Genomic DNA, 23689 nt, shown 5'->3' with positions numbered 1-23689 from the left:
TAAAATCAGTTACAGAAAAATGTTTAGAATTTTATTTTATTCATATGAAAAATTTATAAAGATATAAGTAGCAAATACAAAAACACACTTAATATATGTATGCATACACATACATGTATAGTCAAACAAGTCTTGGATATTTGCAAAAATTGATAAAAGTTATCTCTGTGGATGAGTTGGGGAGCAAAGGGGACTTTTGCTTTATTTACTTTTTTAGTCTTTTCTTTTTTAAAAAAAATTTATTGGGGTATAATTGATTTACAATGTTGGGTTAGTTTCAGGCGTACAGCAAAGTGAATCTCTTATACAAATACACATATCCACTCTTTTTTAGATTCTTTTCCCATATAGGCCATTACAGAGTATTGAGTAGAGTTCCCTGCCCTATACAGTAGGTCCTTATTAGTTATCTATTTTATATATAGTGGTGTGTATGTGTCAATCTCAATCTTCCAATGTATCCCTTCCCCTCCTTACCCCCTGGTAACCATAAGTTTATTTTCTACATCTGTAATTCTATTTCAGTTTTGTAGATAAGTTCATTTGTAGCCTTTTTTTAGATTCCACATATAAGCAATATCATATGATATTTCTCTTTCTCTGTCTGACTTCACTCAGTATGAGAATATAAAAAAGAACAAAATAATGTGATTTGCAGCAACATGGATGTACCTAGAGACTTTTGCTTTTTTTTCTGTTATTTTTGAAGCTTGTAATTAGTAAAAAAAAAAAAAAAAAAAAAAAAAAAAAAAAAAAATTATTAATTTTCATGAAAAATAATGAAAAGCAAAAAAGACCCTGCATAAAAGTATGTAACTGGTGACATTCCTTATGTTGAACTGCTTGATTAAGACAAAGTATTTTTTTAAATGTTTAAACAAATACATATTAATTATACTTACCATATAAATATTCTTACCAACATATGGGTGATTAAACAAAACATAAAAAAAAGAAACATCATTCTGAACATCCACAGTACCTTTAATGTGAAAGGGCTTGAAACTTTTAAAGGTAATGAACAACTACATAAAGAGAATATATTTTAGAATTTAAAGGTGAGGAATTTCACCACTTGATCAAAAATATTTTCAATTTTCTAATATCTAAAGAATGTTGAACATTTTTATCTTAGGTCTACTATACAATTAGCTATTGGCATTACTAACTGTTGGCACTGCTACAGAGAACCCAAATAGTAATAAAGAGCAGAAAGAAAAATGTGGAACAGTTAAATCATGTAAAACAAATGCAAGTCTGGTTTAAGCCTGTTTGCTTGTGCCTTTAACTTAATGGGGTCAGAAGATTTGTTTAGTACTTCAGTAAATGTATAATTTCTCCACAGTGTCAATAGTCAGATTCTTTAATTTTCTTTTCATAATAAACTGTATCCATCTGGGGCTAACCAAACATTCAAGGAATCTTTGAAATTTGTCTAGAAATTGCTCCTGTTTTGAGCCTTTAAAAAGCTGTAACTGCCAAGTTTTACCTGCTTTTATAAACGGCTTGACCTCGGTGAATTAATACATATGTAGTACAAGATTAAAAGCGCTACTGTTCTTTCATAAAATACAAATTTTTTATTGGGCAAGAGTGTCCCAATACCACTATAAAGTAAATACAACAGCTAAAGTTCATTTTACTTAAACATCTTAGAGAGGCTAGTTGCTGGAGACCTAAACAAAATGAATGACTGGGATCTTTGCAAAGCAATGTATAAAAAATTTCTCTCAAGCATTCTGTCTTATTATTCTATTAGTGCAGCGTGGTTTCGTGCAGATTTGATTTGCATTCAGCCCATAGGCATTCTTGTGTTCGGTATTCCAATCAGCTATAATTCAGCCAGCATTATGACAGTTTAAGAACCAGCTTTTGAGCTTAATAGGCAGGCTAGTGTTTCAGTTCCACACGTCAGTAAAAGCTGGTACCCTAATCCACGATGGACCTGCTCAAGTGAATTGTTAGACTCCAGTACACCAAGCAGGTGGCTGTGCTCTTAATTAAGCAGAAACATCCTCCCCAAGGGGCTGGATCAATTACACCAGGCTGTCTCTTAAACTGCAGCCACTTTTTTGTTGTTGTTTCCACTGGAGGCTGATTGAGTCTCTGATCATAGGGGAGGGTACACTTCTAGCTCTCAGGAATTTCTGAGAAATGAGCTGTTCTCAGTTCTCTGTCTTCTGAGCTCCATTTAGAATTGTGTGTCTTTACACACACATGCATATGTGTGTACTCTTTCAGTGAAAAATGCCAGAAATGGATGCGAGGGCACACTGGAAATGCATGTCATATTTTTAGCCTCTATTACACACAGCAATCTATACACAAATAGTTCTAGAATATCATTTTGTGATGTGAAAGAGGATCATGAGACTTGTATGTCAGAGGGGCTGAGGTTAAAAAGTTACAAAAACCACAGTGAAACCGAAAGCTATGAGAGGTTTGAGATTCATAGCCTGGTGTAGCCACTTGTGGCTTTTAAGTGACATGTGGGTGGTTTGCCATAGATTGGAGATTTCCAAGAGTTGGAGATCTTAGAAAATATAGAAGAAAAGAAGGGAGAAGCAGTAGCAGCAAAGGCCTTCAGCTACTGCGGCTCCTTCTTTTGAAATATGCTTCTTCTCTTGCTTGTCTCCTGAGTTTGACTGGCAAGTTCATCAGGATGAGAGGAAAATCACCTGAGAAACTGAGGCATTGGTTTCCTTATCGATCATAGTGACAGATGGAACTGACTATGGCTTTTGCTTGTGGGTTAGTTTGGCAAGACTTCTCTGGGTCAATTTCATCTCAGTATTTGCAGTTAAACGTCAAATGAAATAGGAAAAAAGAAATTGCAAGTAGGCATGCAGATGGATTGACCACCGTATTATTTTTCCACTTTAATAAATTATTTGAAAATGATGCTCTCAAGTATCATAAGCTAAGGGACTGCAGTGTATGCTTTGGAACGATATATTAGAGAAAGGAAAAGAAAAATATATGAACACATATTGGAAGGAAGCTTTGCATAACTTCATAAACCTAACTATATTCTAATGTTGTTTGCACAAGGTGACATGCGATACATAGGAAAGATTTGGCTCCCAGTGGCTAAAACTCACGTCAGCCCCAGTAGAACAGTCCATGTCCAGGCTGGACCTAGGCTCAGCTATGTACAAGTGACAAAGATTTTACTAGAATAATTCACAGAAAGCAAAACAGAAAACTTCTAGTGTCATCACTGACATAAAGTCTACACAGTATGTGGCACAAATAGTGAGACAAATTCAATTTTGCTTTTGCCATTCATCATGTTAGAATACCCAGGAAAGTATGCTATTTTCTTTACAAAAGTATTTCTCAGTTTTGACACGGGCTTTTTTACATTGGCTTAGAAAATAGATGTACATAGAAAAAAAAAACACATTCCCCCCCTCCTCTACACATTATAAAGGGTTCTATAAATATGTTTGCAGGAATAAACTCATTGGATATTCAATATCCTGTCAGATGCACGGATCCGGCATCCTTTATAAGAAACAGCCTGATTGGCTAAGGTTTTTGATGCAATCAAAACCACAGCCTCCATACTGAAAATTGTTTGATAAATGTGTGTTTTCCCATATTGCTTAAAAGGAAACCTATTATGTGGGCAGCTGCCTTTTGATATTAATGCCAAAGTGAAGCTTTCTATTACAAAGTAAAATGAAGCCAGCTTTTAATATAGGCTGAAAAGTATTGTTATGCAGCTGAAGGGGTGACATTTGACTTGAGCAAGAAAGCTGATTTATATAATAAAATGCAGAGAGACAGCCTTTTAAAATGCTAACACCCTCTTTTTTCTTAGTGAGGAAAACCAGAAAAGAATAATATGTGTAGTTATAAAAAGTACTCCCACAGAAAAAAACCCTGCAAGGAGTCATCCCAGTATATGCTTAAACTTTCCTTAAAGTTGGATAGAAGGCCAAATCCACAGGTGGAAGAGGCATATTCCATCAAGGAACTTGGGGCAAGACCCACCTCCATTATTTAGTGCAAGTACCAGAGAAATCCAGGCAAATGGGTCAAATTGGTTGGGGTCATCTCACTTGGTGATCGGGTTTCCTTGCTAGAAACATAGGACACATGCTTGTCTAGGTTAGGATGGATCTTAGCTGAGGGGGAATTTGCTGATACTCAAATGGAATTTTAATGTGTGTACAGGCAAGGAAGAACTTGGTGGGAGGAGGGGGCAGGCTCACTCTGCAGTATGTCAGGATTGGCTCTGCACTGATCCACCTTTCCATCAGAATTTCATATCTGACTGTCAAATAATATGTGCAGTGGCCAGGTCCTATACAACGATGCCAAAGATAATGTTTTGACAGTTTATCTCAGTGTGGTTTTCACTGCCCAGTCCAGAAAAGAGGTTTGTCATGTGCAGCTATGGTTCTATTCAACAGGGCTGCCTGACTATTGTAAAGATGGGCTATCACTAGGAAAAGCTCATTGTGAAAGGAAAGGAAATGAAAGTGACTTTTAATATTCTAAAGTAAAAGGTACAGTGCTGGTAATGGATTTTTAAAATGTATTCAAGTCAATTTAAATATCGTGTTCTCTTAAATATACAATTGTCACACATATGCTATTGAGAATCCTCTAAATTGAAGCAAACGTGGATAAAATGAAAGCCATTTGAATTTGCATTGCTTATCAAACAGAGTGAGATAAGCATGATTGCTTTCAACATTTTACAGTAGAAAAATGTTTATCTCTGGCTTTGTACTTCGTTTCCCTAAGACTAGCAACAAATAGTGCCAAATTCTACTCTGAGATTGCTTTGTACACAATTTCAAGAGAGAAGACAAAGCCAAAGATCAAAGCTTGGAGCCTTCAAGGAATGTATTAAAATATACTATAAGCTATTGATTTATAGAATATGCAGGATTAAAACTCCGAAGCACAGCTTCTGCTCCTTACTTTACAATGTTCTAAGTGTTCTCAGTGGCTTAGTACTTATTTGATTTTACAACTTTGAGCTCCCCCCAAATTCCTGACCATTATTACTGCCAGTTGCTAAAGTCATAACACTGCCATGAGAGATCACCCATATGTATGTCAAAATCCAGTTACAATACATTTTTCCTGTCACAGCGACCTATAATCTTTGAATGTTCCCTAATTCAGATGACATGAGAAGGAATCAGGGCCATAAAAGCTTTTTCTGCCAAATGCCTGTGTCTCTTGGTATTTATAATCTTTGAAGAAAGAGACGTGTATGAAAATGGAGAAACTGACTAGTGAATCCAATTCTGATACATGACTTATTTTATCACAGTGTCATCTCTTGGCTTTGGGTGGACTTCCTATCCATGCAAAGAATCCAATATCCCTCAAGAGACATAATTATTAAATGAGAGATCATATGTAAAATGCTTAACACCTACTAATTATTAACACAGCAGAGTATAGCTACTTTTCTTTGCAATTAAGGGATAGTCTATGCTATTTGAATTTCCTGTATGTGAAAGTCCTTTCATGATTCTTCCAGGAGGACATAAAAGGAGCTGTTTTTATTGTTGCTGTTTCTAAATTTAATTTTGTACATGTTTAAGGAAAATGCTTTTTCTACCACATCCACTGTAGAGCGATGAGAAGATGTCAAATCTTGTGAAACATTCCTGAATTCAAGCCACTAACTTCACTTTTGAGGTGGAGCCTGTTTCCATTTCTCATATTTCCATCTCAAATGCACATCCCTGCAGAGCTTGAAATGTGTTTGGGCTGTTCTCAGACATTCAAATGCAGTTTTCTGTTTGGTGATCAACTTGTTGCCCTTGAGAGTTTGGAGAGGGACACATGCTTTGTTTTCTTAATTCTGGAATTAGTCTCTTCCCATCCCCCAACCTCTCTGATTCAATTTCAACTTTATCTGCCTCTGGTTTTATTTCCATAATATCTGTAAGTTCTCAGGGTCCAAATATTATAAATGAACATATAGTAAATGCTCAAAGACATAAAACTTAGCAAAAGTGATTAATAAGTACTTAAGAAAAAAGTCATTGTTATTTGAAATCAAAGCAACCAATAGATTGGACAATGCTCAGCATTAGACAGTCAGGTCAGTTCAGTTCTGCTTTAGGTTCTGCCAATGACTAGTTCCTGGCTTTTGTCCTCACCTGTAAAATGAGGCATTTGGGTGATATTCTCAAAGATCATGTGCTAGAATTCCATGACTCTGAGACATGCCACGCTCTGTTTTGCACCAATGACCATATTTTTGTGTGCACATCAAAAACATATAACTTTTGTGATAAAAGCTCTTTCTGCAAAAACCTAGGATTCTGTTTTACCCAGATGTCGGCTGGGTTTATCTTCTCAATTATATGCATAGATAAGATATACTTTTTGGGGAAAATCCAATTTCTCCAGATTTCGGCATAGTCTTACAGGATCAGCATTTTCAACTCCTTCAATACCAGTTCCCCTCTCTAAGTTCAGTTTACAGGTCACCCCAATGTCATGCACATGTTGCCTTAACTCTAGGACCTTGGTGTGGACATTGCTGTCTTCTGAACTGCCAAGATAAACAACAATCTTTGCACAAGATTTCTCTATATGGCAGCTTCACAGAGGGTTTAAGTAAGATGGTGGAAGTGTTACACTATAGCAAGAAAAATAACTGGAAATCATATACAGAAAGTCACTTTTAAAAATGTCTTTATAAAATTACAATATGATCCAGCAATTCCACTACTGGGTGTTTATCTGAAGAAAATAAAGACACTAACTCAAAAAGACATATGTACTCCCATGTTCATTGCAGCATTGTTTACAGTAGTCAGGATATGAAATCAACCTAATTGTCCATCAACGAATGGAGAAAGAAAATGTGGTATATATTATACACAACTTAATAGTACTCAGTCATAAAAAAATGAGGTAATTCTACCATTTGTGACAACATAGATGGACCTTGAAGGCATTATGCTAAGTGAAATAAATCAGAGAAAAAAAAATACTGTACAATCTCATTTATATGTGCAATCTGAAAAAACAAAAAACAACCCCCAAAACACCAGACTCATAGAAAGAGATCAGATTTGTTGTTACCAGAGGTGGGGGAATAGGGGGATGGGAAACTGAAGTAAGGTGGTCAAAAGATACAAACTTCCACTTATATAAATAATTACTAGGATTGTAATGTACAACATGATGACTATAGTTAACACTGTTGAATGATCTATGTATAGGAAAGCTAAGAGACTAGATCCTAAGAATTCTCATCAAAAGGAGAATTTTTTTTTTCTTTTCTCTTTAATGTGTCCATATGAGATGAAAGTTAACTAACTATAATGGTAATCCCTTTAAAATATATGTAAATCAAACCATCATGCTGTACACCTTAAACTTATACAGTGATGTATGTCTCTGATTTCTCAGTAAAAGTGGAGAAAAAAAGCAAGCTCATAGATACAGAGAAGAGACTGTTGGTTGCTAGACACAGGGATTGGGGGTGTGGGGCAAATGGGTGAAGGGATGATACATTAAACAAGATTGACTTAATTGATATTTATAGGACATTCCATCCAAAAACAAGAGAATACAGTTTCTTCCCAAGTGCTCATGGAACATTCTCCAGGATAGATCATATCTTGGGTCACAAATCAAGCCTAGGTAAATTTAAGAAAATTGAAATCGTATCAAGTATCTTTTCCGACCACAATGCTATGAGACTAGATATAAATTACAGGAAAACAATCTGTAAAAAATACAAACACATGGATGCTAAACAATACACTACTTAATAACCAAGAGATCACTGAAGAAATCAAAGAGGAAATAAAAAAAAATACCTAGAAACAAATTACAATGAAAACACAACAACCCCAAATCTATGGGATGCAGCAAAAGCAGTTCTAAGAGGGAAGTTTATAGCAATACAATCCTACCTTAAGAAACAAGAAACATCTCAAATAAACAACCTCACCTTACACCTAAAGCAATTAGAGAAAGAAGAACAAAAAAAAACCCAAAGAAATCAGAAAGATCAGATCAGAAATAAATGAAAAAGAAATGAAGGAAACAGTAGCAAAGATCAATAAAACTAAAAGCTGGTTCTTTGAGGAGATAAACAAAATTGATAAACCATTAGCCAGACTCATCAAGCAAAAACGGGAGAAGCCTAAAATCAATAGAATTAGAAATGAAAAAGAAGAAGTAACAACTGACACTGCAGAAATACAAAGAATCATGAGAGATTACTACAAGCAACTCCATGCCAATAAAATGGACAACCTGGACGAAATGGACAAATTCTTAGAAATGCACAACCTTCCGAGATGGAACCAAGAAGAAATAGAAAATATGAACAGACCAATCACAAGTACTGAAATTGAAACTGTGATTAAAATTCTTCCAACAAACAAAAGTCCAGGACCAGATGGCTTCACCGGTGAATTCTATCAAACATTTAGAGAAGAGCTAACACCTATCCTTCTCAAACTCTTCCAAAATATAGCAGAGGAAGGAACACTCCGAAACGCACTCTACGAGGCCACCATCATCCTGATACCAAAACCAGACAAAGATGTCACAAAAAAAGAAAACTACAGGCCAATATCACTGATGATCATAGATGCAAAAATCCTCAACAAAATACTAGCAAACAGAATCCAACAGCACATTAAAAGGATCATACACCACGATCAAGTGGGGTTTATCCCAGGAATGCAAGGATTCTTCAATATACGCAAACAATCAATGTGATACACCTATTAACAAATTGAAGAAGAAAAACCATATGATCATCTCAATAGATGCAGAGAAAGCTTTTGACAAAATTCAACACCCATTTATGATAAAAACCCTCCAGAAAGTAGGCATAGAGGGAACTTTCCTCAACATAATAAAGGCCATATATGACAAACCCACAGCCAACATCATCCTCAATGGTGAAAAACTGAAACCATTTCCACTAAGATCAGGAACAAGACAAGGTTGCCCACTCTCACCACTATTATTCAACATAGTTTTGGAAGTTTTAGCCACAGCAATCAGAAAAGAAAAATAAATAAAAGGAATCCAAATAGGAAAAGAAGAAGTAAAGCTGTCACTATTTGCAGATGACATGATACTATACATAGAGAATCCTAAAGATGCCACCAGAAAACTACTAGAGCTAATCAATGAATTTGGTAAAGTAGCAGGATACAAAATTAATGCACAGAAATCTCTTGCATTCCTATACACTAATGATGAAAAATCTGAAAGTGAAAGAATAAAACATTCCAATTTACCATTGCAACAAAAAGCATAAAATATCTAGGAATAAACCTACCTAAGGAGACAAAAGACCTGTTTGCAGATAATTATAAGACACTGATGAAAGAAATTAAAGATGATACAAATAGATGGAGAGATATACCATGTTCTTGGATTGGAAGAATCAACATTGTGAAAATGACTATTCTACCCAAAGCAATCTACAGATTCAATGCAATCCCTATCAAACTACCAATAGCATTTTTCACATTAGTAGAACAAAAATTTTCACAATTTGTATGGAAACACAAAAGACCCTGAATAGCCAAAGCAATCCTGAGAAAGAAAAACAGGGCTGAGGAGTCAGGCTCCCAGGCTTCAGACTACACTACAAAGCTACTGTAATAAAGACAGTATGGTACTGGCACAAAAACAGAAATATAGATCAATGAAACAGGATAGAAAGCCCAGAGATAAACCCACAAACATATGGTCACCGTATCTTTGACAAAGGAGACAAGAATACACAGTGGAGAAAAGACAGCCTCTTCAATAAGTGGTGCTGGGAAAACTGGAGAGCTACATGTAAAAGAATGAAATTAGAACACTCCCTAACACCATACACAAAAAATAAACTCAAAATGGATTAAAGACCTAAATGTAAGCCAAGACACTATCAAACACTTAGAGGAAAACATAGGCAGAACAATCTATGACATAAATCACAGAAAGATCCTTTTTGACCCACCTCCTAGAGAAATGGAAATAAAAACAAAAATAAACAAATGGGACCTAATGAAACTTAAAAGCTTTTGCACAGCAAAGGAAACCATAAACAAGACAAAAAGAGAACCCTCAGAATGGGAGAAAATATTTGCAAATGAAGCAACTGACAAAGGATTAATCTCCAAATTTATAAGTGGCTCATGCAGCTCAATATCAAAAAAACAAACAACCCAATCCAAAAATTGGCAGAAGACCTAAGTAGACATTTCTTCAAAGAAGATATACAGACTGCCAACAAACACATGAAAGAATGCTCAACATCATTAATCATTAGAGAAATGCAAATCAAAACTACAATGAGATATCATCTCACACCGGTCAGAATGGCCATATCAAAAAATCTACAAACAATAAATGCTGGAGAGGGTGTGGAGAAAAGGGAACACTCTTGCACTGTTGGTGGGAATGTAAATTGATACAGCCACTATGGAGAACTGTATGGAGGTTCCTTAAAAAACTAAAAATAGAACTACCATACGACCCAGCAATCCTACTACTGGGCATATACCCTGAGAAAACCATAATTCAAAAAGAGTTATGTACCACAATGTTCATTGCAGCTCTATTTACAACAGCCAGGACATGGAAGCAACCTAAGTGTCCATCAACAGATGACTGGATAAAGAAGATGTGGCACATATATACAATGGAATATTACTCAGGCATAAAAAGAAACAAAATTGAGTTATTTGTAGTGAGGTGGATGGACCTAGAGTCTGTCATACACAGTGAAGTGAGTCAGAAAGAGAAAGACAAATACCGTATGCTAACACATATATATGGAATCTAAAAAACAAACAAAAAAATGGCCATGAAGAACCTAGGAGCAAGACGGGAATAAAGACACAGACCTACTGGAGAATGGACTTGAGGATACGGGGAGGGGGAAGGGTAAGCTGGGACAAAGTGAGAGAGTGGCATGGACATATATATACTACCAAATGTAAAATAGATCTCTAGTGGGAAGCAGCCGCATTGCACAGGGAGATCAGCTGGGTGCTTTGTGACCACCTAGGGGGGTGGGTAGGGAGGGTGGGAGGGAGGGAGATGCAAGAGGGAAGAGACATGGGGATATATCTATATGTATAACTGATTCACTTTGTTATAAAGGAGAAACTAACACACCGTTGTAAAGCAATTATACTCCAATAAAGATGTTAAAAAAAAATGAGCGAAGGGAATCTAAACGTACAAACTTGCAGTTATAAAAATAAAAGTAAGTCAGGGGAATGTAGTGTACAGCATGAAAACCATAGTTAATAATCCTGTACTGCATATTTGAACGTTGCTAAGAGAGCAAATTTAAAAGTTCTCATCACAAGGGAATAAATTCTGTAACTGTGCAGAGGGGAAAGGGGAAGCTGGGACAAAGTGAGACAGTGGCATGGACATATACACACTACCGAATGTAAAATGGATAGCTCGTGGGAAGCACCCGCAGAGCGCCATAGCGCAGGGAGATCAGCTCAGTGCTTTGTGACCACCTATATGGGCAGGATAGGGAGGGTGGGAGGCAGACGCAAGAGGGAGGGGATATGGGGATATATGTATGAATATGGCTGATTCACTTTTTTATACAGCAGCAACTAACACACCATTGTAAAGCAGTTATACTCCAATAAAGATGTTTAAAAAAATAAAATAAAACAAAATGATGCCAATTAAAAAAAAATTCTGTAACTCTGTAGGGTGATAGATCTTAATTTGTCTTACTGTGGTGATCTTTTCACAGTATACAAAAGCACTGAATCACTAAGTTGTACACCTGGAAACATATAACATTGTACGTCAATTATACTTCAATAAATTTTAAAAATGTCTTTGGATATTTTTAGCTATCTCCTTTTTTCCCTTCTCACTTCTACTAGGTCATTTACAATACAGAGAAATTTAGCTATCATTTTATTATCTTGTCTCCTGTTAATCAATTCCTGAAAGAGTCTCACCCACTACTTTAAATGGCTTCTCAAGGTATTTCCTTAAGCACAACTTGCTCTCTCAGGGGAAGTCTAGCGTAAGCATGTAGAATATCTTTTCTACTATGTTAGATACATATATAAAAAAATCCCTGGGCTTCCCTGTTGGCTCAGAGTCTGCCTGCCGATGCAGGGGACACGGGTTCGTGCCCCAGAGCCTGTGCTCCGCGATGGGAGAGGTCACAGCAGTGAGAGCTCCGTGTACCGCAAAAAAAAAAAAAAAAAAAAAAAGTCCCCTTCTCAATTTTTTTTAAAGTTGTTCTAATGGAGCAACCATAAAAGATATCACTTACTGACAATGACTGCAGTTTTTTATTTGGCTTACTCTCCTTTCTCTCTTTCAGGAAGACAAAGAGCAGACTATTAATATAATCCTTAAGAACAAAGTAAAAGGTGGAATACAGAGTAGCAACATGGATCCCTTCACCTAGCACTTCTGGGTGTGTGTATGTGCCTGTAAATATGTGTTTTTTCCCAGTAACACCTCTCAGATCTGAAATCCAGTGATCACCTTGTTTTCCACATTATTTTCTTTTTTGTAGGCATGACTGCTACTCTTTTTCAGTCAGAAAATTTGTATAAAAGGGGATATAGGCACCAACATATCCCACCACACTATCAATAGTTCCCAGAAAAGTTGGAGAGGCATTTTGGTTTGTTTGTGTTTAATTACTATTTTGGCAAATAGAATCCCATTGGACTGTTGACTCACATTACTGTCTCTAAGGTGATCTATCTTCACTTACGCTTGAAAAACTACTGCCAAGAGCACCTCTCTTTTTTTTTCCTCCAGATCCTCTTTTTCCTGTGCCTCCTCCCTTCCTGCCTTCCTGGAAGATAGTTAAAAGAGATAGCTACTATTTTTTTTTTTTTTTTTTTTTTTTAAGTGGAGAGAAGGTATAACTTTTATTTTTGCAACTTGGGCCTTGAACAATTAGAATGATTCCTATTATTTAATTTTTTTGCAAAGCCAAGCAAGTCACAAAGACTGATGTTTACTGGGCTTTTTGTAGACAAGTGAGAGGCATACACCTGCAAGTTGTATTAACAAAGCGATCGTATTGTTTACACAGAGGTTTAGAATAAATGGAGAAGGGAAATTCCTTTTTGGTTTCCAAAGCCTTTCCCCTCCATCCCAGTCCACCCCACTCCCAAAAGAGCAAGAGCTGCACTGAGAGATGAAGCTCTGACTAGCATGCTGGGATGGGGGTGTGTGCTTTCTGAATGGAAGGGAAGTATAAGGAGAGAGTGCCCCTGGGTCTAAGGAGAGATGTGGTAACATTATTGTCAAAGATAACAACAGCTTACTATTTACTGATATTTACTGCTCCAAAATACTGTTTTGGTTCTTTGAAAATGCCAAATGTCAGAGCAGAGATACAAGATGAATGCTTAAAAGTTCCAACTCCTTTTCTACCCTAAGGTGAGCCTAGAAACTTTTTCAAAGCTGCCTTGCATGGGTTCACTCACATGGAATTCTTAGTCCCTGAGTCCAAAGTTGCTTTTTCCTTATTCCATTAATACTGAAGTCAGGGCTTAAAGCCACATGATGTACTCATTTAATTACTATTTGCCCCAAATGCAGTAAGTGTACTCTCTTTATAATGTGGCAAATTCCTTCTATTCTTTCTATATGTTGTCAAGATTCTTATGTAAAACATCATGCTTTGCTAAAGCTAATCTTGGAATCTCTTTGTACCTTTCTCTCTTTAAAGCATGTAAAATTTTCATTTTTTACATACTTATGTTTCTCATTCTATTCCTCTCTTTTTCTCTCTCCGACCAAAATGGGAATCATTGAAATAAAAGATGTTGGTCATAAAAACAAATTAGAGAACCAGGAAAAATATAAAGGAGAAATAGAAAATTGCCATTTTATATATGATTATGGCCAGTGCGCGTATATGCTGGGGTGGGATAGTAACAAGGGATTATGATCTATTTTTTTTGCTGTTGTGTCCTAATCTTAAACAGTTTTAACAAGGGACCTCTTTCCAAGTCAATCGATATATATTATGGTCTTATTTTATATCGATGTTAATTCTGTAAGGGAACATGCTTCTCCCCTCACTTATCTTAAAACTAAAGGAACCACAGTGAAGAGGGATTAAGCACTTTGCCTAAAGCCACACAGCAAGTTGGAGTTACAATTATGATGAGAACCTGAGCCTGATCACATCTTTCTGGTACAGACCAATGCTTTCTAAGTAATCCGGGTCAGACTGTGCATTCTCTGTGGCTCTGTGGCTCTTTAAAGCAGGCCCATTAACAATGACTGTCCTCAGTCCCCTTGGAAGCACAAAGTGGCCAGTTGCCCTCTATACACTGAATATCTGATGGCTTTTTGCCACAGGAATACATTACTTGGTACTTGTCCATAATAAATCTCATGTTGTCCTTCTCTGACTCTGCATTTGTCATTGTTCAGGTGATTTAAATCATCTTTAGCTGTGAGTCATGTAAGAAAGTTCTCCCCCTGTTACAATCAATTCTATATTTCATCCATATGTTTAAAGTTGTATCACCTCCTAGATATAATTGCATTTATTTTGTTTGGTGATTGGGAGGAGTGGTGAAGTTTCTCTGTAATACTGAGATTATCTGTTGGGGGAAACAGGTGGACTGCGAAAGAAACCACTTTCTCCTGGACCAAACTTTTAAATGTTTGGGAAGAAGACTTGGGTGGAACGTAAAGAATCGATTTCTAAGAATTCGAAAATGTACAGCAATGGATTTAACTATCATATCCTTCTTTATTCTATTGGAAATGATGATCTTTAACAATTAGAACCAACCAAGATCTTAAAGAAATTCATCTGCTGAGAAACCAAGTTTTGCCTTCAAAAGCTTCTAAAGCAACAAGCCCAGAATAGAAGACCCTTACAAGAAGATTACCCTAGAAAGCCAATCTACGGGTTCTGGGAAATGATGTCCTGTCATGGTATAATATCACCATCATTAGGCAAAATTAGGATAGTAAGAAACAGGTAAAGGTCATCTGGGGGCAGATATGAGTGACAAATAGATCCATAGAGAAGAAACTTTGCAATGAGGGAATCTGGCAGGGAGGAAAATGAGAAATGATACAATTTTTGTCACCAAGCTTGGGAGCTGAGGTTTCCCCGGACAAGCTCAAGGCTCTCAGCCTTCCACTAGCATGATTAGTGAAAAATCAGAAATTCATTCAGCATTATGTAGATTATCCTCAAATGTGTTTATATTTTCAGTGTTTTGGCCCTAAAATAAGCTAAAGTACAGTCTTTCAATGCAAAATAAATATGAAACTTCTCTATCTAAAACACATTAGCTAACTAAAGCATACAGTGAAATTGTCATTTCTACTCCAACTATCAACCAAAATGTATTAAGTATTTGTCATAAAAACCTTACCATCACCAAATCCTTTAATCCTTCCTTATTCCTCTAACAATCTCTGCTGTTCGGAATTTAGGTAGAGTCTTCCCTCTTTGGGGACCATTCTTCTACTCTAATTATTATTATTATTTTTGCGGTACGAGGGCCTCTCACTGTTGTGGCCTCTCCCATTGCGGAGCACAGGCTCCGGACGCGCAGGCTCAGCGGCCACAGCTCACGGGCCCAGCCGCTCCGCGGCACGTGGGATCTTCCCGGACCGGGGCACGAACCCGCGTCCCCTGCATCGGCAGGCGGACTCTCAACCACTGTGCCACCAGGGAAGCTCTACTCTAATTATTAAGACTTTTCTTGCTACCTCACTGAACTTGCAGTCTAAGTCAACTTAGCCAGCTCCTCTTGTTCCTCTATCCCCTTCTCAGAACAACAATAATTGCTACAGTCTTGTTCTTGATCCTCTTTCCCAGTCTTAGCCTCTTTGTTAGTAACTGTGCACTTCTATACAGAAAGCCTCATGGTATATTTATGTCTAGCTTGAAACTCTCTTCCTGACACTAGATGTTCACTGCCTATTGGACGTTAACAAGTGCATGTATTACAAGCAAATCAAACTCATAATCTCTAACCATACATTATCATTTTTTTTTTTTTTTTTTTTTTTGATATCCTCGTCTCTATTACTGGAAGCACTGTTCTCCCTGTCTATCTAGCTCACATTTTTAGGAGGGAAAGAAGCAAAAGTAACACAATATACATTGTGTATACACAATGATTCTCTAACCTCAATATCTTTCCACCTATAATGCTCTCATTTTTACAAATGACACCCCACCTTATTATTTCATCACTAGCAGAATGATAGCTGTGATTCCTTAGCCCTATTGTTTTCATTTTCCACAATCCTTCTTACACATGACGGCCACAATAACTCTCCAAAATACCTGGCTCTGATTGTGCTACTCCTCCACTCAAAAACATTCACCAGTACAAATCCACTTAATCACAAGCTCCTTGGTCGCCGTTCATGGTTCTTTATACTGTAGCCTTAAATCACCTTCTGAATCTAAATTCTCAACTATTCTACCACGTGAGGCAATATCCAGACTCTGCTGATAATTTTACTTTTCTTTGCATATGTTCTAAACTTTCATACTTTGTTCTTGCCTTCTGCCTGAGATACCACCTCACATATATGCCTTGTGAATGTGTTCTTGTTTTGCAAATATCCTTCCTCCAACCTATGGCATCTGTCTGCTTTGAACCTTCCCAGAACTAAGCCAAGGGCCTTACATGTAGGTTCTCAATAAATACTTGTTAAATTCAACTGAACTGAATGGAGTTTCTTTCACAGACTCATAATAAAGTTAAACATACACTACTCTTTATTTTTCTTCTGTAACTGGTCTTCTTTAGTATTCCTCCCCTACTGTTTTTTTTTCAATGTTGCAAAAACATCAACTGAAAAGCAGTTACAAAGACACATGGGAACATCTGCTCTCAGAAGCCACTTGAAAAATAAGCATGCCAGAGAATGGGGAAAACATCTGTGCAGTGTTCATGAGATTATTAGTAGTGCTGTAGGAAAGCCCTAGAGAAAACGCGTGCACGCCCAAGTGCGCACACACACACCACACACACACCAAAATCTGGAAATGAGTCTTAGCAAGAAATATTGGACCATCCAGTTGGAGACCAGAGTGCTACTTTATTCTCCCTCAACTTTCTGACTTAGTATTTTTTTCAGGAGTAAAAACAAACATCAGTTTGTGTTCCTGAATCAAAAACTTTCACACTGTAACTTCAGCTGATTAATCCGAGTTGTAAGTTTAAAAATGCCCACATTTTATCTCAAATGATACAAATAATCTCATAATTAAGAATAATGAACTATAGGTAGATTCCAGGCAGCTGCCTATTACTGTAACAGAAAAAGCTAAATTGGCATTGGAAGACTTGAGTTCTGTATTGGATTTGCAACTAAAATTGGCTGTTTAAAAATGAAACACTTTAATTTTTATTTGTTTTATTGAATTTTATTAAATTTAAAATCAGTTTGTGCCCTTCGTATCTTAAGCAGCATTCCCTCTATAAAAGGAGAACTACTGTTCAGATCTGGCCTCACAAACTGTGACACTCCTATAAACTACACTGAACCTTTAGTCTACAATTAACTCAGAATCAGTCCTTATATAAGATAATATTAAAAACTAATTTGTCCTCTTCCTCCCCACCAAAACAAACAACACAGACTATTTTCATTAATATAATAAGGTATGTTATCTTGGACAAACCAGACTAGGATCTGAGAGCCTTCACAGCTCCAAAAATCTGTTGAACCAGTTTTGTCAGAGTCACTTAAAATTCTGGGAAATGTACAAAAGTAGGGGGTTTGCTGTTACTCGTTTTTGGACTTCTGGGGGCTCTAATGTCCTAGTATAGTTTTCTCAAAGCATTCATCTTCAGCTTACGGTATGCTTTAGAATATACCCAGAAACTGTGGATTAAGGACACCAAAAGCAAACAGAATTTCAAGGAAGCAGTAAGCCTGATAATGTTTTGTTCAATATATATGGTGAGGACAAGACATTTAGATCTGGGAGACAAAATAATCACACAATCCAGTCTTCTTAGTTAACAAAGAGGTAAAAATTAACCAATTACAGCAAAAAATTGAACCACGGCAATACAGAAATGACTAGATATTGGATGTATTCTTCACCATGCTTCAGGATAGAAAACTTTTAGACGACCTACCACTTCTCTTAAAGGTGATATATATATATACATATATATGCACACACACACACATCTTAGTTATCTTTTTCTCATTTTAATTCAAAATTAAAGGGGTCATCTTATTTTTGTTCTTTGCAAATACATTATCTTGGAGAAGAGATGAATTAAAAGAATGATGAGGTTGCTCTCCTCAAATATAAAAATAACTGTGACAAGGAAGAACTCATTTTAATCTGTGTTGCCCTTGAGGGCAAAACTAGGGCCAGTGGCTATACAAAAGAAAAAGGCAGATGGTAGTTCACTATAATAAGAAATGCTTAAACATTAACATTAAAAATGGTCTAGTAATTAATAAAACTTCCTTGTAGTGGAGAGAATGCTAATCCCTGGAGGTGTTCATTCAGAGACAAGGGAAATAGATGTTGGGGATATTCTAGAGAAGATTCTATACTAAGGTTGTACAAAATTACCTCTTTATTAAAGAAAAGTTCTTTATTTACTCATTTAGAGTTGAAAACAATGATAGCAAATAAATTAATAACTTCTCCCTCCAGGAAAGTAAAGGAGCAGCCCTTTTGGAATGGTGTGTCAATAAGAATTTGGCATGCTGAACTTGGAAAGAACTGGAGGAATGGGAACAAATATCATAGCTTTTATTTTGCTTTACTCTGTAATATGGAAAGGACTTTAATACATGCCTTATCAGTGGTTCAGCTCAAATGTAATACAAGCTAATATATTAGTGATTTTCCTTCAAAGCCCTGCCCCCTGGAACCATCAAGGGAAGAGGAAGGAGACTTATTCAGATGCTAGAGATTTGAGTGATATTAAGCAAATCACTTCCCTTTGTTTAGTTTGTTTATTTTCATCTCAATAGCTGATCATCTGAGAAACAGCATACTGTCGATTTTAAATATTACGATTATTTGGCTCTAAACCTGCCTCCTTCCTGTCGCCTAGATGGAGGCCGATCTTGAAAAATGGCTAGCACGCATCACCAGTTCAGTACCCCCTCCCCCCACCAAAAGAAAAAAAAAATATGAAGATAGATAGACAGTTAGGGCTAAGAAAAGTGAACCTTGAGAATTCTACAAAAGGAGGAAATGTCTTAGAAGAATTTCCAAATTTATATACTCTCAGTGTTTTTACTTAAATCACTTGCAGATCATGAAATGGGGCCACAGGGACTTCAAGGCTTTATGATCAGAATGACTATGTGTGTTTCATTTCATCTTAGGCCCTGGAAAAATAAATATTCTTCTTACCTCGCCTGGCACCAAGGGTTAATGAAACTATTTCCTTATGGCCTCCTGGTGGGTCAGCATCCTCCTGAAAATTATTCTTCCTACAGGGTGAAAAATAAAGCTCCGTATAACAATACATAAAATACTTTTTAGCTCTTCAGAAGAAAAATCCAGGATAAATTTTAGCTGTTATTATTCTCATTATGATCTCTCACTCAATCAATATAATCTGACACATTATATTCCCTTTTGGCTCATGGAACCTCTTTCCTGAATGTTGTTTCATAAAAAAAATCACATATAGTAAAAGATACTTTATGCCTAGAAATTCAGTGAACCCCATCATTTATGGAAAAGCAGTCCCTTCTGATCATATAAAAAATTTATGTTTTTCTTGGATGTCTGTATTTCCATCAATAGAGTGTTCTATCAAAAACAGTCCAAAATATGGAAACAAAAAAAGGTTAGTGGAATAGAAACAAGATCATACTACACAATCTGTTTCTATAAAGCAATCTTGAGTTTCAAGACATTTTTCAAAGGCATTAATTTCCCCACATTCTCTTCACAGAGCTGAAATTTATCTTTTTTTTTTTTTAAAGGTATGAATCTTTTCAAGGAGTACCATTTAAATGCTGAGAGTGTCAAATTCAAAAATGAGGGTTCCTTGCAAGGACTCCATAATGTCTCAATTTCAATTCATTGCAAAGACTAAAATAAATTGTATATGATTCTTCCAAAGTCGTACTTATTAGTATATTGTAAAGGAACAGGAAATAGAGAGGTTTTTTTCAGTTATGTAAAAAAAATGAGAATTAGATGCTTAGGGAACCCTCTTATCACAATGGAGTTTTTAACCACAGCATTGCACTAAATTAGAGAATGGTCGATACTGTGTCTCCATCTTAACTAAGGAGAGATGGTGCCTGAATATCATTCAACCTAAAATTCAGATTTCTTTACTGTATCTTTAGTATGTACGGAAAGTCAACTTCACTGGTCATATCTCCCTGAGCTTAGAAACTGATTCATCTAACAAGATTTCCAAATAATTAATGATTGCATAATTGCATCCAAAGTACCTACTCAACTCTGCTATTGCAGTGCAGATGATCATTTGACCTGTTCAAGTCAACTGATGAAAATACTTTTCTTATTCCTCTTCCTTGTTTTGAGCAGAAATTAAATATTCATTAAGTAAAGAATATATAACACCCTTTTCATGAATACTTGGATCATGTTTGGTAGAAGTCTACTTACTTTCATTTTTCAAGATTTAAAAAATTTAACTATACCACCTCTTTGAAGATTTGCTTTTTCTTTTAAACTTTGTCTTTTGTTTCCTGAGCTCCAGTTTGACATTTTAAATTTCTATCCCAGTTTTGCCTTGTATACAACCACAATTATATAAAAAAGTAATTAAATCCAATGTTTGCAAAATTCAAATATAATTTTATTAAAAATGTAAATGAAAGGAAATGTATACCAAAATGAAAGCACTATTATGCTTTCAAAATTATTTTATTTTAAAATAACTGAATTACTTATTAAAAATATAAATTAGAATAAATATAATTTTAAAAATTATTCAAATAAAACTAAAATGCTTTTTTGAAATTTAACTTAATGTTTTAAAATATATAGTTTTATAAAAATAAAATATAATTTTAGCATTCATTGTCTCTCTAGTGAGTAATGTAAGAAATCTGTATCACACTTCATAACGCTTCAAATGTATTTGTATAGATTTGTATAATATACACAAATTTAAGAATATATAATGTTTAGTAATTTAAAAATTCTTCAGTTTCCATGTACAACTGTGGTGCACACCATGCTAATTCATGACTACCTCAGAACCACAAATTGGAATAGGACGAGAACAAGAAATGGATATTCAGAGCTACTGGGAAATACTATTTCATCATTCATGAATCTATTACACGTATGCTGAGAGAAAGAACTTGACAAGTTAATTAATTTGTCTTTTATTTAAGTGCTTCCCTGCTCAAAACCTCCCTGCACTCTGAAGCAGTGTCCGTCTTCAGTGTTGGCTGTGACACAACCCACAGCCTTCAGAGCATTTGAACTCATTTATTTGCCTTTTTAAGACAAGAGGCAAGAGGTCTGAAGAAGCACTTTCCTGGTGTCTGAACTGGGACCTTAAGGGTGATAAGCAGCCCTGTGTCAGCTTTAAATTCCAGAACCTGAGAGTAAAATATCTCATCTTTTCAATAAACTTATTTCTTTGTGTTTTTGAGACACGTAAAACTCTCTAAAACATATGGAACAAGGCAAGGACTTCTCTTGTCCATACCTATAAGTGTTTTACTGCTGGGGAAAAGGATAGCAAGGAGAATTACTTTTCTTTACACACTCTATCTTATTTATTTATTTATTTTTTGCAGTACGCGGGCCTCTCACTGTTGTGGCCTCTCTCGTTGCGGAGCACAGGCTCCGGACACGCAGGCTCAGCGGCCATGGCTCACGGGCCCAGCCGCTCCGCGGCATGTGGGATCCTCCCAGACTGGGGCACGAACCCGTGTCCCCTGCATCAGCAGGCGGACTCTCAACCACTGCTCCACCAGGGAAGCCCTATCTTATAGATTTTTTAACCTCATTAATATATAACCAAATCAAAAGGTACACATGACTGTCGTTGGATTTTCCTAGAAGCAGGTCCTAAAACAAGAATTATTTTTATGTAGTTTATTGGGAAATGGCCTCAGGAAACATTGATAGAGAAGTAGGGAAGTAAGACAGGAAAGGGAAGAAAGCTAATCAAGTGCACACTGGCAGCCTCTGTGGACAGCTGGAGCATAATCCCATGGGGGCTCTGGGAAGCAGCGCAGAGCACATGCCTCAGAGATCTTTCTCTTGAGGGACAAGAGAGGTGATCTTTTGTCAATCAGTTCCCTTCAGTCATTAATTGGGCATTGCTTCCCAAGGGCATTATTAGTACCCTGGCACTTCCAGCCTGCCTCATGCATAGGCAGAATTGGGCTCCAGAGCTCAGAGATCTTTCAGGCCAAGAGTCTCCAGTACTGGCAGTGGTGACTCATTTTGGAGTTGACATGCTCCCAAATGGTCTGTTGGAGATGGGGGTGGGAAGATATAAGCAAGAAACTGAGAGTGTCTGCTTCAATTTAAAAAAAAAATACACAATTTTTTTTTTTTTTTTTTAAATTAAGAGAAGCGGGAACCCTGCTACACAGTTGGTGGGAATATAAATTAGTACAACCATTATGGAGAACAGTATGGAGGTTCCTTAAAAAAATAAAAATAGAACTACCATATGATCCAGCAATCTCATTCCTGGGCATATATCTGGAGAAAACCATAATTCAAAAAGATACATACACCCCAATATTCATTGCAACACTATTTACAATAGCCAAGACAAGGAAGCAACCTAAATGTCCATCGACAGAGGAATGGATAAAGAAGATGTGGTACATATATACAATGGAATACTATTCAGCCATAAAAAAGAACGAAATAATGCCATTTGTGGCAACATGGATGAACATAGAGACTGTCATACTGAGTGAAGTAAATCAGACAGAGAAAGACAAATATCATATATCACTTATATGTGGAATCTAAAGAAATGGTACACATGAACTTATTTACAAAACAGAAACAGAGTCACAGATGTAAAACACAGACATATGGTTACCGGGGGAGAAATGGGGGCAGAGGGATAAATTGGAAGATTGGGATTGACATATACACACTACTACATATAAAATAGATAACTAATAAGGACCTACTGTATAGCACAGGGAAATCTACTCAATGCTTTGTAATGACCTATATGGGAAAAGAGTCTATAACAGGGTGGATATATGTATATGTATAACTGATTCACTTTGCTGTACAGCAGAAACTAACACAACATCGTAAATCAACTACACTCTAATAAAATTTTTTTAAAAAAATCAAAAAAAAGAAGAAATATTTGCCTATTCAGTGAATGCAAAATTCAAAATGAAGTCAGATTTTCCCTTATTCCAAAGGTCATGTAAGTCAGATGTAGCTTTATTGTGATGAAGGAACATGCATTAATATTTGCAATATTAGCAACCCTTATATCCACACAGTGTCATTGGGGCTAAGCTTATATCTTTTTTATAATATAAAAAATAAAACTTATAATTTACAACAAATAGGAACATTGTGATCTTGACTACTATTAATGTCTGCATTTATAAATTCAGCAGCATCTTTTCAGTATACTCCAAGAGCCTTTATAAACACTTTGTATACATTTACTTACAAAAATCCTTTAAGACCAAATCAATGCTTTATCTTTCCCATGCCTCAGGCTAGGAAAAACCTGCAAATCTCTGA

This window comes from Tursiops truncatus, chromosome 3 (assembly GCF_011762595.2).
Source record: "Tursiops truncatus isolate mTurTru1 chromosome 3, mTurTru1.mat.Y, whole genome shotgun sequence".
NCBI lineage: Eukaryota > Metazoa > Chordata > Mammalia > Artiodactyla > Delphinidae > Tursiops > Tursiops truncatus.
This window is presented reverse-complemented; position numbering follows the sequence as displayed.